We start from the raw sequence: 15,288 nt of genomic DNA, 5'->3' as shown, positions 1-15,288 counted from the left end.
ATTAATTTTCTAGACCTAACTCTATACAAGGATGAAAGATTTCATGACAAACAGATCTTAGATATAAAATGCTACAGCAAACCCTGTGACACATTTCAATATCTTTCAAGAGATTCGTCTCACCCAAATTCGTGTTTTCGTGGCATGGTTAAGGGTGAGGCTATAAGATATATTCGAAACTCCAGCTCGGAGACAGAATATGAGCACAAACTTGATTTCTTTATCTCAAAACTTCTCACAAGAGGATATAAGAAACCAGAAGTGCTCGCATGCCTAGCAGATATTTCATACAATAGACGAAATATTTACTTAGAGGATGTTCCAAAAAAACGTGAGGAAATACCTCTAGTTTTCTGCACGCATCACTTCCCCCAAAGAGGTAATGCAAAAATCAAAAAGGCACTTCTCAGGAACTGGCATTTTATATCAAATAATCATAACCTGTGCAAAATCTTCCCTTGCCCCCCTATACTAGCTTTAAGACGCACTCAAAACATAGGAGAGCGTCTTATCAGAGCAACGATAACTTTAGACCAAAACCCTAATATATCTTTGACTCCGACTTTGCAAAGTATAGCGGATGCTAACTCCAAAACCGGAATTTGCCCTATGTCTCCTACACTGAGAGATTTGTTGGATCTATTAGATGAAAATTAATTATCTATCATCACATTATCTTCATGAATGTTTCCTTACGAGCTTCCTTGACACTTTAGTTGGTTACACTAGTTCCATTGTTCTTATACGTACCTGATCTGCATGTTAACATGTTATTTTAAATATATAGACCTTATAATGAACCATAATAAAACCACACCCAATCGGGTAATCATATGGTCCTCATAATAAGGCTCTTTTATATGCACATCTATAACGCTGCACTGTAGGCCTATGTATAGAACTTTATAAAAACATGCCTAAAACGGGTTCATAATCATAGTTTCAACCAACAAAACCAAAGTATGTTGTATTTTCAAACTTGTTCATTATATCGGTTTGTTTTCTTAGTCTTATCAAGACCAGATACATCCATATAAGTAGTGAAGATTAAAATATAACACGCTTTTTGTGTTTGATCCGCACATCTACCAATTTGAATATCAAAAAGCTAGACGGTCATTTGGTATATATGTGCGACAAAACAGCCTAAAATGGGCATCTATCCTAAGATCAAACACAGCAAAATGTAGCTGATGAGATTAACCAAAATAGATAAAATTAATTTGATCACAGTTAATCGAAACGCGTCCTACAATAGCTTCCAACGAGTTTCTTAAAATATTTAAAGAACCTCTCGTGTCTATTCGATATTCCTATATATTTTAGGAATAATTTTGGCTGAGTGGAATTTTAATATAAAACCACATAATCCGGCCTCCATGTGCATGTTTTGCAAAAAGCAAAAATTATAGCTAAGAGTGCACCAAAATATTGACATACTTTTGGTATTTCAATCAGGTACAGTGAAAAGCTATCTTGTCATGATTCTCTGCAAAGTTCTAATTGATAACTAAACAGCAGATTGCGTAACTCTATCACTCTTTAAACATCGGATGTACTAGGATGTACTGGGATGTACTAGAATGTACTAGATTTTACTAAGATGTACTGGGATGTACTGGAATGTACTAAGGTGTACTAGAATGTACTGAGATGTACTAGAATGTACTGGGATGTACTAGAATGTACCGAGATGTACTAAAATGTACTGGGATGTACTAGAATATACTAGAATGTACTATGATGTACCAGAATGTACTGGGATGTACTATGATGTACTAGGATGTACTTTTGTCTACACAGACTCAAGACAAATTATTCTTTGCCAGAACTAAGGTGCGGCACGCGCAAAAAACTTACGTGCGAATTTGCGCGCAAAAAATTAGCATTATATAATTAAAGATAGTGCGCACATCTTGATTGTAAGTCAAAAAAATGTGCGCATTGTGTGCAAAAATTTTATGTCGCCAGCCCCCTATTTTGGGTCCAAATATTCTATGACCACCCAGTATATTCATGACAAAGCGGGATCCCGCATCAACGTCAGATTGATTGGTTAAATTTTACAAAACTAAATTGCCAGCTCCACTTTATTTGGTCTTGGGCTAATGAAAGTCAATTCCCAGTTTCCCGTTACATTATTTTTCATGACTGTGTAGGTGACCATTTCATTATTCATTATTCATTATTTTATACCATTTCATTATTGCATCTGTTACAGGTGTAAACCAATAACTACCCATGTATACATGTGATTTAAATCACAGTTTGTAGTTTACAGATGTAGTTTACAACCACATGAAGGTGATTGTACAACTATTATCAAAAGTGTCACAATATTTTTTTACGGGATGAGATCAGAGCAGATCAAAAAGTGCGGGACAGACAATTGAGTAGGTATTCATTAATAATTCATTATTAACCATATACATTGTACTAGAATGTACCGAGATGTACTAGAATGTACTGGGATGGAATGTACTGGGACGTACTAAAATGTACTGGGATGTACTAGGATGTACTAGAATGTACCGAGATGTACTAAAATGTACTGGGATGTACTGGAATGTACTAGAATGTACTAGATTTTACTGGGATGTACTAGAATGTACTGGGATGTACTAGAATGTACTGGGATGTACTAAAATGTACTGGGATGTACTAGGATGTACTAGGATGTACTAGAATGTACTGAGATGTACTGATATGTACTGGAATGTACTGGGATGTACTAGAATGTACTAAGATGTACTACAATGTACTGAGATGTACTAGAATGTACTGGGATGTACTAGAATGTACTGGGATGTACTAGAATGTACCGAGATGTACTAAAATGTACTGGGATGTACTAGAATATACTAGAATGTACTAAGATGTACAGAATGTACTGGGATGTACTATGATGTACTAGGATGTACTGGGATGTACTAGAATGTACTAGGATGTACTAGAATGTACTGGGATGTACTAGAATGTACTGGGATGTACTAGAATGTACTGAGATGTACTAAAATGTACTGGGATGTACTGGGATGTACTAGAATGTACTAGATTTTACTAAGATGTACTAGAATGTACTGATATGTACTGGAATGTACTGGGATGTACTGGAATGTACTGGGATGTACTAGAATGTACTAAGATGTACTAGAATGTACTGAGATGTACTAGAATGTACTGGGATGTACTAGAATGTACTGGGATGTATTAAATGTACCGAGATGTACTAAAATGTACTGGGATGTTCTAGAGTATACTAAAATGTACTATAATATAATGTACTAGGATGTACTGGGATTTACTAAAATGTACTGGGATGTACTACAATGTACTGGGATGTACTAGGATGTACCGAGATGTACTAAAATGTACTGAGATGTACTAGAATGTACTCGGATGTACCAGAATGTACTGGGATGTACTATCATGTACTATGATGTACTGGGATGTACTAGAATGTACTGGGACGTACTAGAATGTATTGGGATGTACTAGGATGTACTAGAATGTACCGAGATGTACTAAAATGTACTGGGATGTACTGGGATGTACTAGAATATACTAGAATGTAATAAGATATACCAGAATGTACTGGGATGTACTATGATGTACTAGAATGTACTGGAATGTACTGGGATGTACTAGAATGTACTAAGATGTACTAGAATGTACTGAGATGTACTAGAATGTACTGGGATGTACTAGAATGTACCGATATGTACTAAAATGTACTGAGATGTACTAGAATGTACTCGGATGTACTAGGATGTACTGAGATGTACTAGAATGTACTGGGATGTACTGCGATGTACTAGAATGTACTAGGATGAACTAGAATGTACTAAGATGTACTAGCATGTACTGGGATGTACTATGATGTACTAGAATGTACTGTGATGTACTAGAATGTACTGGGATGTACTATAATGTACTAGGATGTACTAAAATGTACTGGGATGTACTACAATGTACTGGGATGTACTAGGATGTACTAGAATGTACCGAGATGTACTAGAATGTACTGGGATGTACTTGGATGTACTAGAATGTACTAAGATGTACTAGAATGTACTGAGATGTACTAGAATGTACTGGGATGTACTAAAATGTACTGGGATGTACTATAATGTACTGGGATGTACTAGAACGTACTGGGATGTACTAGAATGTACTGGGATATACTAGAATGTACTAAGATGTACTAGCATGTACTGGGATGTACTATGATGTACTAGAATGTACTGTGATGTACTAGAATGTACTGGGATGTACTATAATGTACTAGGATGTACTAAATGTACTGGGATGTACTACAATGTACTGGGATGTACTAGGATGTACTAGAATGTACTGAGATGTACTATAATGTACTGGGATGTACTTGGATGTACTAGAATGTACTAAGATGTACTAGAATGTACTGAGATGTACTAGAATGTACTGGGATGTACTAAAATGTACTGGGATGTACTATAATGTACTGAGATGTACTAGAACGTACTGGGATGTACTAGAATGTACTGGGATATACTAGAATGTACTGAGATGTACTAGAATGTACTCGGATGTACTAGGATGTACTGGGATGTACTAGAATGTACTATGATGTACTAGAATATACTGTGATGTACTAGAATGTACTGGGATGTACTATAATGTACTAGGATGTACTGGGATTTACTAAAATGTACTGGGATGTACTACAATGTACTGGGATGTACTAGGATGTACTAGAATGTACTGAGATGTACTAGAATGTACTGGGATGTACTTGGATGTACTAGAATGTACTAAGAGGTACTATAATGTACTGGGATGTACTAGAATGTACCGAGATGTACTAAAATGTACTGAGATGTACTAGAATGTACTCGGATGTACTAGGATGTACTGAGATGTACTAGAATGTACTGGGATGTACTGCGATGTACTAGAATGTACTAGGATGAACTAAAATGTACTAAGATGTACTAGCATGTACTGGGATGTACTATGATGTACTAGAATGTACTGTGATGTACTAGAATGTACTGGGATGTACTAGAATGTACTCGGATGTACTAGGATGTACTGAGATGTACTATAATGTACTGGGATGTACTGCGATGTACTAGAATGTACTAGGATGAACAAGAATGGACTAAGATGTACTAGCATGTACTGGGATGTACTATGATGTACTAGAATGTACTGTGATGTACTAGAATGTACTGGGATGTACTATAATGTACTAGGATGTACTAAAATGTACTGGGATGTACTACAATGTACTGGGATGTACTAGGATGTACTAGAATGTACCGAGATGTACTAGAATGTACTGGGATGTACTTGGATGTACTAGAATGTACTAAGATGTACTAGAATGTACTGAGATGTACTAGAATGTACTGGGATGTACTAAAATGTGCTGGGATGTACTATAATGTACTGGGATGTACTAGAATGTACTGGGATGTACTAGAATGTACTGGGATGTACTATGATGTACTAGAATGTACTGTGATGTACTAGAATATACTGGGATGTACTATAATGTACTAGGATGTACTAAAATGTACTGGGATGTACTACAATGTACTGGGATGTACTAGGATGAACAAGAATGGACTAAGATGTACTAGCATGTATTGGGATGTACTATGATGTACTATAATGTACTGGGATGTACTAGAATGTACTGGGATGTACTATAATGTACTAGGATGTACTAAAATGTACTGGGATGTACTACAATGTACTGGGATGTACTAGGATGTACTAGAATGTACCGAGATGTACTAGAATGTACTGGGATGTACTTGGATGTACTAGAATGTACTAAGATGTACTAGAATGTACTGAGATGTACTAGAATGTACTGGGATGTACTAAAATGTACTGGGATGTACTATAATGTACTGGGATGTACTAGAACGTACTGGGATGTACTAGAATGTACTGGGATATACTAGAATGTACTGAGATGTACTAGAATGTACTCGGATGTACTAGGATGTACTGGGATGTACTAGAATGTACTATGATGTACTAGAATATACTGTGATGTACTAGAATGTACTGGGATGTACTATAATGTACTAGGATGTACTGGGATTTACTAAAATGTACTGGGATGTACTACAATGTACTGGGATGTACTAGGATGTACTAGAATGTACCGAGATGTACTAGAATGTACTGGGATGTACTTGGATGTACTAGAATGTACTAAGAGGTACTAGAATGTACTGGGATGTACTAGAATGTACTGAGATGTACTAAAATGTACTGAGATGTACTAGAATGTACTCGGATGTACTAGGATGTACTGAGATGTACTAGAATGTACTGGGATGTACTGCGATGTACTAGAATGTACTAGGATGAACTAGAATGTACTAAGATGTACTAGCATGTACTGGGATGTACTATGATGTACTAGAATGTACTGTGATGTACTAGAATGTACTGGGATGTACTATAATGTACTAGGATGTACTAAAATGTACTGGGATGTACTACAATGTACTGGGATGTACTAGGATGTACTAGAATGTACCGAGATGTACTAGAATGTACTGGGATGTACTTGGATGTACTAGAATGTACTAAGATGTACTATAATGTACTGAGATGTACTAGAATGTACTGGGATGTACTAAAATGTACTGGGATGTACTATAATGTACTGGGATGTACTAGAACGTACTGGGATGTACTAGAATGTACTGGGATATACTAGAATGTACTAAGATGTACTAGCATGTACTGGGATGTACTATGATGTACTAGAATGTACTGTGATGTACTAGAATATACTGGGATGTACTATAATGTACTAGGATGTACTAAAATGTACTGGGATGTACTACAATGTACTGGGATGTACTAGGATGTACTAGAATGTACTGAGATGTACTAGAATGTACTGGGATGTACTTGGATGTACTAGAATGTACTAAGATGTACTAAGATGTACTAGAATGTACTGAGATGTACTAGAATGTACTCGGATGTACTAGGATGTACTGGGATGTACTAGAATGTACTATGATGTACTAGAATATACTGTGATGTACTATAATGTACTGGGATGTACTATAATGTACTAGGATGTACTGGGATTTACTAAAATGTACTGGGATGTACTACAATGTACTGGGATGTACTAGGATGTACCGAGATGTACTAAAATGTACTGAGATGTACTAGAATGTACTCGGATGTACTAGGATGTACTGAGATGTACTAGAATGTACTGCGATGTACTGCGATGTACTAGAATGTACTAGGATGAACTAGAATGTACTAAGATGTACTAGCATGTACTGGGATGTACTATGATGTACTAGAATGTACTGTGATGTACTAGAATGTACTGGGATGTACTATAATGTACTAGGATGTACTAAAATGTACTGGGATGTACTACAATGTACTGGGATGTACTAGGATGTACTAGAATGTACCGAGATGTACTAGAATGTACTGGGATGTACTTGGATGTACTAGAATGTACTAAGATGTACTATAATGTACTGAGATGTACTAGAATGTACTGGGATGTACTAAAATGTACTGGGATGTACTATAATGTACTGGGATGTACTAGAACGTACTGGGATGTACTAGAATGTACTGGGATATACTAGAATGTACTAAGATGTACTAGCATGTACTGGGATGTACTATGATGTACTAGAATGTACTGTGATGTACTAGAATATACTGGGATGTACTATAATGTACTAGGATGTACTAAAATGTACTGGGATGTACTACAATGTACTGGGATGTACTAGAATGTACCGAGATGTACTAGAATGTACTGGGATGTACTTGGATGTACTAGAATGTACTAAGATGTACTAAGATGTACTAGAATGTACTGAGATGTACTAGAATGTACTCGGATGTACTAGGATGTACTGGGATGTACTAGAATGTACTATGATGTACTAGAATATACTGTGATGTACTAGAATGTACTGGGATGTACTATAATGTACTAGGATGTACTGGGATTTACTAAAATGTACTGGGATGTACTACAATGTACTGGGATGTACTAGGATGTACTGGGATGTACTGTACTGGGATGTACTAGAATGTACTGGGATATACTAGAATGTACTAAGATGTACTAGCATGTACTGGGATGTACTATGATGTACTAGAATGTACTGTGATGTACTAGAATATACTGGGATGTACTATAATGTACTAGGATGTACTAAAATGTACTGGGATGTACTACAATGTACTGGGATGTACTAGGATGTACTGGGATGTACTAAAATGTACTGGGATGTACTATAATGTACTGGGATGTACTAGAACGTACTGGGATGTACTAGAATGTACTGTACTGGGATATACTAGAATGTACTAAGATGTACTAGCATGTACTGGGATGTACTATGATGTACTAGAATGTACTGTGATGTACTAGAATATACTGGGATGTACTATAATGTACTGAGATGTACTAGAATGTACTGGGATGTACTAAAATGTACTGGGATGTACTATAATGTACTGGGATGTACTAGAACGTACTGGGATGTACTAGAATGTACTGGGATATACTAGAATGTACTAAGATGTACTAGCATGTACTGGGATGTACTATGATGTACTAGAATGTACTGTGATGTACTAGAATATACTGGGATGTACTATAATGTACTAGGATGTACTAAAATGTACTGGGATGTACTACAATGTACTGGGATGTACTAGGATGTACTAGAATGTACCGAGATGTACTAGAATGTACTGGGATGTACTTGGATGTACTAGAATGTACTAAGATGTACTAAGATGTACTAGAATGTACTGAGATGTACTAGAATGTACTCGGATGTACTAGGATGTACTAGGATGTACTGGGATGTACTAGAATGTACTATGATGTACTAGAATATACTGTGATGTACTATAATGTACTGGGATGTACTATAATGTACTAGGATGTACTGGGATTTACTAAAATGTACTGGGATGTACTACAATGTACTGGGATGTACTAGGATGTACCGAGATGTACTAAAATGTACTGAGATGTACTAGAATGTACTCGGATGTACTAGGATGTACTGAGATGTACTAGAATGTACTGCGATGTACTGCGATGTACTAGAATGTACTAGGATGAACTAGAATGTACTAAGATGTACTAGCATGTACTGGGATGTACTATGATGTACTAGAATGTACTGTGATGTACTAGAATGTACTGGGATGTACTATAATGTACTAGGATGTACTAAAATGTACTGGGATGTACTACAATGTACTGGGATGTACTAGGATGTACTAGAATGTACCGAGATGTACTAGAATGTACTGGGATGTACTTGGATGTACTAGAATGTACTAGAATGTACTAAGATGTACTATAATGTACTGAGATGTACTAGAATGTACTGGGATGTACTAAAATGTACTGGGATGTACTATAATGTACTGGGATGTACTAGAACGTACTGGGATGTACTAGAATGTACTGGGATATACTAGAATGTACTAAGATGTACTAGCATGTACTGGGATGTACTATGATGTACTAGAATGTACTGTGATGTACTAGAATATACTGGGATGTACTATAATGTACTAGGATGTACTAAAATGTACTGGGATGTACTACAATGTACTGGGATGTACTAGAATGTACCGAGATGTACTAGAATGTACTGGGATGTACTTGGATGTACTAGAATGTACTAAGATGTACTAAGATGTACTAGAATGTACTGAGATGTACTAGAATGTACTCGGATGTACTAGGATGTACTGGGATGTACTAGAATGTACTATGATGTACTAGAATATACTGTGATGTACTAGAATGTACTGGGATGTACTATAATGTACTAGGATGTACTGGGATTTACTAAAATGTACTGGGATGTACTACAATGTACTGGGATGTACTAGGATGTACTAGAATGTACTGAGATGTACTAGAATGTACTGGGATGTACTTGGATGTACTAGAATGTACTAAGAGGTACTAGAATGTACTGGGATGTACTAGAATGTACCGAGATGTACTAAAATGTACTGAGATGTACTAGAATGTACTCGGATGTACTAGGATGTACTGAGATGTACTAGAATGTACTGCGATGTACTAGAATGTACTAGGATGAACTAGAATGTACTAAGATGTACTAGCATGTACTGGGATGTACTATGATGTACTAGAATGTACTGTGATGTACTGGAATGTACTGGGATGTACTATAATGTACTAGGATGAACTAAAATGTACTGGGATGTACTACAATGTACTGGGATGTACTAGGATGTACTAGAATGTACCGAGATGTACTAGAATGTACTGGGATGTACTTGGATGTACTAGAATGTACTAAGATGTACTAGAATGTACTGAGATGTACTAGAATGTACTGGGATGTACTAAAATGTACTGGGATGTACTATAATGTACTGGGATGTACTAGAACGTACTGGGATGTACTAGAATGTACTGGGATATACTAGAATGTACTAAGATGTACTAGCATGTACTGGGATGTACTATGATGTACTAGAATGTACTGTGATGTACTAGAATGTACTGGGATGTACTATAATGTACTAGGATGTACTAAAATGTACTGGGATGTACTAGGATGTACTAGAATGTACCGAGATGTACTAGAATGTACTGGGATGTACTTGGATGTACTAGAATGTACTAAGATGTACTAAGATGTACTAGAATGTACTAGAATGTACTAAGATGTACTAGAATGTACTGAGATGTACTAGAATGTACTGAGATGTACTAAAATGTACTGGGATGTACTATAATGTACTGGGATGTACTAGAATGTACTGGGATATACTAGAATGTACTGAGATGTACTAGAATGTACTCGGATGTACTAGGATGTACTGGGATGTACTAGAATGTACTATGATGTACTAGAATATACTGTGATGTACTAGAATGTACTGGGATGTACTATAATGTACTAGGATGTACTGGGATTTACTAAAATGTACTGGGATGTACTACAATGTACTGGGATGTACTAGGATGTACTAGAATGTACCGAGATGTACTAGAATGTACTGGGATGTACTTGGATGTACTAGAATGTACTAAGAGGTACTAGAATGTACTGGGATGTACTAGAATGTACCGAGATGTACTAAAATGTACTGAGATGTACTAGAATGTACTCGGATGTACTAGGATGTACTGAGATGTACTAGAATGTACTGGGATGTACTGCGATGTACTAGAATGTACTAGGATGAACAAGAATGGACTAAGATGTACTAGCATGTACTGGGATGTACTATGATGTACTAGAATGTACTGTGATGTACTAGAATGTACTGGGATGTACTATAATGTACTAGGATGTACTAAAATGTACTGGGATGTACTACAATGTACTGGGATGTACTAGGATGTACTAGAATGTACCGAGATGTACTAAAATGTACTGGGATGTACTTGGATGTACTAGAATGTACTAAGATGTACTAGAATGTACTGAGATGTACTAGAATGTACTGGGATGTACTAAAATGTACTGGGATGTACTATAATGTACTGGGATGTACTAGAATGTACTGGGATGTACTAGAATGTACTGGGATATACTAGAATGTACTGAGATGTACTAGAATGTACTCGGATGTACTAGGATGTACTGGGATGTACTAGAATGTACTAAGATGTACTAAGATGTACTGAGATGTACTAGAATGTACTCGGATGTACTAGGATGTACTGGGATGTACTAGAATGTACTATGATGTACTAGAATATACTGTGATGTACTAGAATGTACTGGGATGTACTATAATGTACTAGGATGTACTGGGATTTACTAAAATGTACTGGGATGTACTACAATGTACTGGGATGTACTAGGATGTACTAGAATGTACCGAGATGTACTAGAATGTACTGGGATGTACTGGATGGATGTACTAAGATGTACTGGGATGTACTAGGATGTACTAGAATGTACTGTGATGTACTAGAATGTACTGGGATGTACTATAATGTACTAGGATGTACTAAAATGTACTGGGATGTACTAGGATGTACTAGAATGTACCGAGATGTACTAGAATGTACTGGGATGTACTTGGATGTACTAGAATGTACTAAGATGTACTAAGATGTACTAGAATGTACTAGAATGTACTAAGATGTACTAGAATGTACTGAGATGTACTAGAATGTACTGGGATGTACTAAAATGTACTGGGATGTACTATAATGTACTGAGATGTACTAGAACGTACTGGGATGTACTAGAATGTACTGGGATATACTAGAATGTACTGAGATGTACTAGAATGTACTCGGATGTACTAGGATGTACTGGGATGTACTAGAATGTACTATGATGTACTAGAATATACTGTGATGTACTAGAATGTACTGGGATGTACTATAATGTACTAGGATGTACTAAAATGTACTGGGATGTACTACAATGTACTGGAATGTACTAGGATGTACTAGAATGTACCGAGATGTACTAGAATGTACTGGGATGTACTTGGATGTACTAGAATGTACTAAGAGGTACTAGAATGTACTGGGATGTACTAGAATGTACCGAGATGTACTAAAATGTACTGAGATGTACTAGAATGTACTCGGATGTACTAGGATGTACTGAGATGTACTATAATGTACTGGGATGTACTGCGATGTACTAGAATGTACTAGGATGAACAAGAATGGACTAAGATGTACTAGCATGTACTGGGATGTACTATGATGTACTAGAATGTACTGTGATGTACTAGAATGTACTGGGATGTACTATAATGTACTAGGATGTACTAAAATGTACTGGGATGTACTACAATGTACTGGGATGTACTAGGATGTACTAGAATGTACCGAGATGTACTAGAATGTACTGGGATGTACTTGGATGTACTAGAATGTACTAAGATGTACTAGAATGTACTGAGATGTACTAGAATGTACTGGGATGTACTAAAATGTGCTGGGATGTACTATAATGTACTGGGATGTACTAGAACGTACTGGGATGTACTAGAATGTACTGGGATATACTAGAATGTACTAAGATGTACTAGCATGTACTGGGATGTACTATGATGTACTAGAATGTACTGTGATGTACTAGAATGTACTGGGATGTACTATAATGTACTAGGATGTACTAAAATGTACTGGGATGTACTACAATGTACTGGGATGTACTAGGATGTACTAGAATGTACCGAGATGTACTAGAATGTACTGGGATGTACTTGGATGTACTAGAATGTACTAAGATGTACTAGAATGTACTGAGATGTACTAGAATGTACTGGGATGTACTAAAATGTACTGGGATGTACTATAATGTACTGGGATGTACTAGAACGTACTGGGATGTACTAGAATGTACTGGGATATACTAGAATGTACTGAGATGTACTAGAATGTACTCGGATGTACTAGGATGTACTGGGATGTACTAGAATGTACTATGATGTACTAGAATATACTGTGATGTACTAGAATGTACTGGGATGTACTATAATGTACTAGGATGTACTGGGATTTACTAAAATGTACTGGGATGTACTACAATGTACTGGGATGTACTAGGATGTACTAGAATGTACCGAGATGTACTAGAATGTACTGGGATGTACTTGGATGTACTAGAATGTACTAAGAGGTACTAGAATGTACTGGGATGTACTAGAATGTACCGAGATGTACTAAAATGTACTGAGATGTACTAGAATGTACTCGGATGTACTAGGATGTACTGAGATGTACTAGAATGTACTGGGATGTACTGCGATGTACTAGAATGTACTAGGATGAACTAGAATGTACTAAGATGTACTAGCATGTACTGGGATGTACTATGATGTACTAGAATGTACTGTGATGTACTAGAATGTACTGGGATGTACTATAATGTACTAGGATGTACTAAAATGTACTGGGATGTACTACAATGTACTGGGATGTACTAGGATGTACTAGAATGTACCGAGATGTACTAGAATGTACTGGGATGTACTTGGATGTACTAGAATGTACTAAGATGTACGAGAATGTACTGAGATGTACTAGAATGTACTGGGATGTAATAAAATGTACTGGGATGTACTATAATGTACTGGGATGTACTAGAACGTACTGGGATGTACTAGAATGTACGGGGATATACTAGAATGTACTAAGATGTACTAGCATGTACTGGGATGTACTATGATGTACTAGAATGTACTGTGATGTACTAGAATGTACTGGGATGTACTATAATGTACTAGGATGTACTAAAATGTACTGGGATGTACTACAATGTACTGGGATGTACTAGGATGTACTAGAATGTACCGAGATGTACTAGAATGTACTGGGATGTACTATAATGTACTGGGATGTACTAGAACGTACTGGGATGTACTAGAATGTACTGGGATATACTAGAATGTACTGAGATGTACTAGAATGTACTCGGATGTACTAGGATGTACTGGGATGTACTAGAATGTACTATGATGTACTAGAATATACTGTGATGTACTAGAATGTACTGGGATGTACTATAATGTACTAGGATGTACTGGGATGTACTAAAATGTACTGGGATGTACTACAATGTACTGGGATGTACTAGGATGTACTAGAATGTACCGAGATGTACTAGAATGTACTGGGATGTACTTGGATGTACTAGAATGTACTAAGAGGTACTAGAATGTACTGGGATGTACTAGAATGTACCGAGAGATGTACTAAAATGTACTGAGATGTACTAGAATGTACTCGGATGTACTAGGATGTACTGAGATGTACTAGAATGTACTGGGATGTACTGCGATGTACTAGAATGTACTAGGATGAACTAGAATGTACTAAGATGTACTAGCATGTACTGGGATGTACTATGATGTACTAGAATGTACTGTGATGTACTGGAATGTACTGGGATGTACTATAATGTACGGGAAAGTTAGTATTGCTAACTTGCTTTATTGTTCAGCAGTGCAGAGCCCCCTCTGGCTACCTACGTTTGTCGCCCTCTATTGTCGAGATTCCACTATTGACTGTTCCATTTTTAGCATCTTCAGTTTTCTAGCTGTTCCAGTGGTTGATCCTACCACGCCCACGGTACTCTAGTCGTGGTGGGGCAATTCCTGGCTGTGCTGCTATGGTGCATGGGTGGCTACAGTCATGACAGTGCTCATGTACTGGTCACTCTGCTCCTTTACTAACATACTAGACCATCCTTATTGAGTACGGCTTCGCCAACACTCACTGTTACCTTCGGCAAT

This window comes from Amphiura filiformis, chromosome 11 (assembly GCF_039555335.1).
Source record: "Amphiura filiformis chromosome 11, Afil_fr2py, whole genome shotgun sequence".
NCBI classification, from domain to species: domain Eukaryota; kingdom Metazoa; phylum Echinodermata; class Ophiuroidea; order Amphilepidida; family Amphiuridae; genus Amphiura; species Amphiura filiformis.
Note: the sequence above shows the minus strand (reverse complement) of the source record.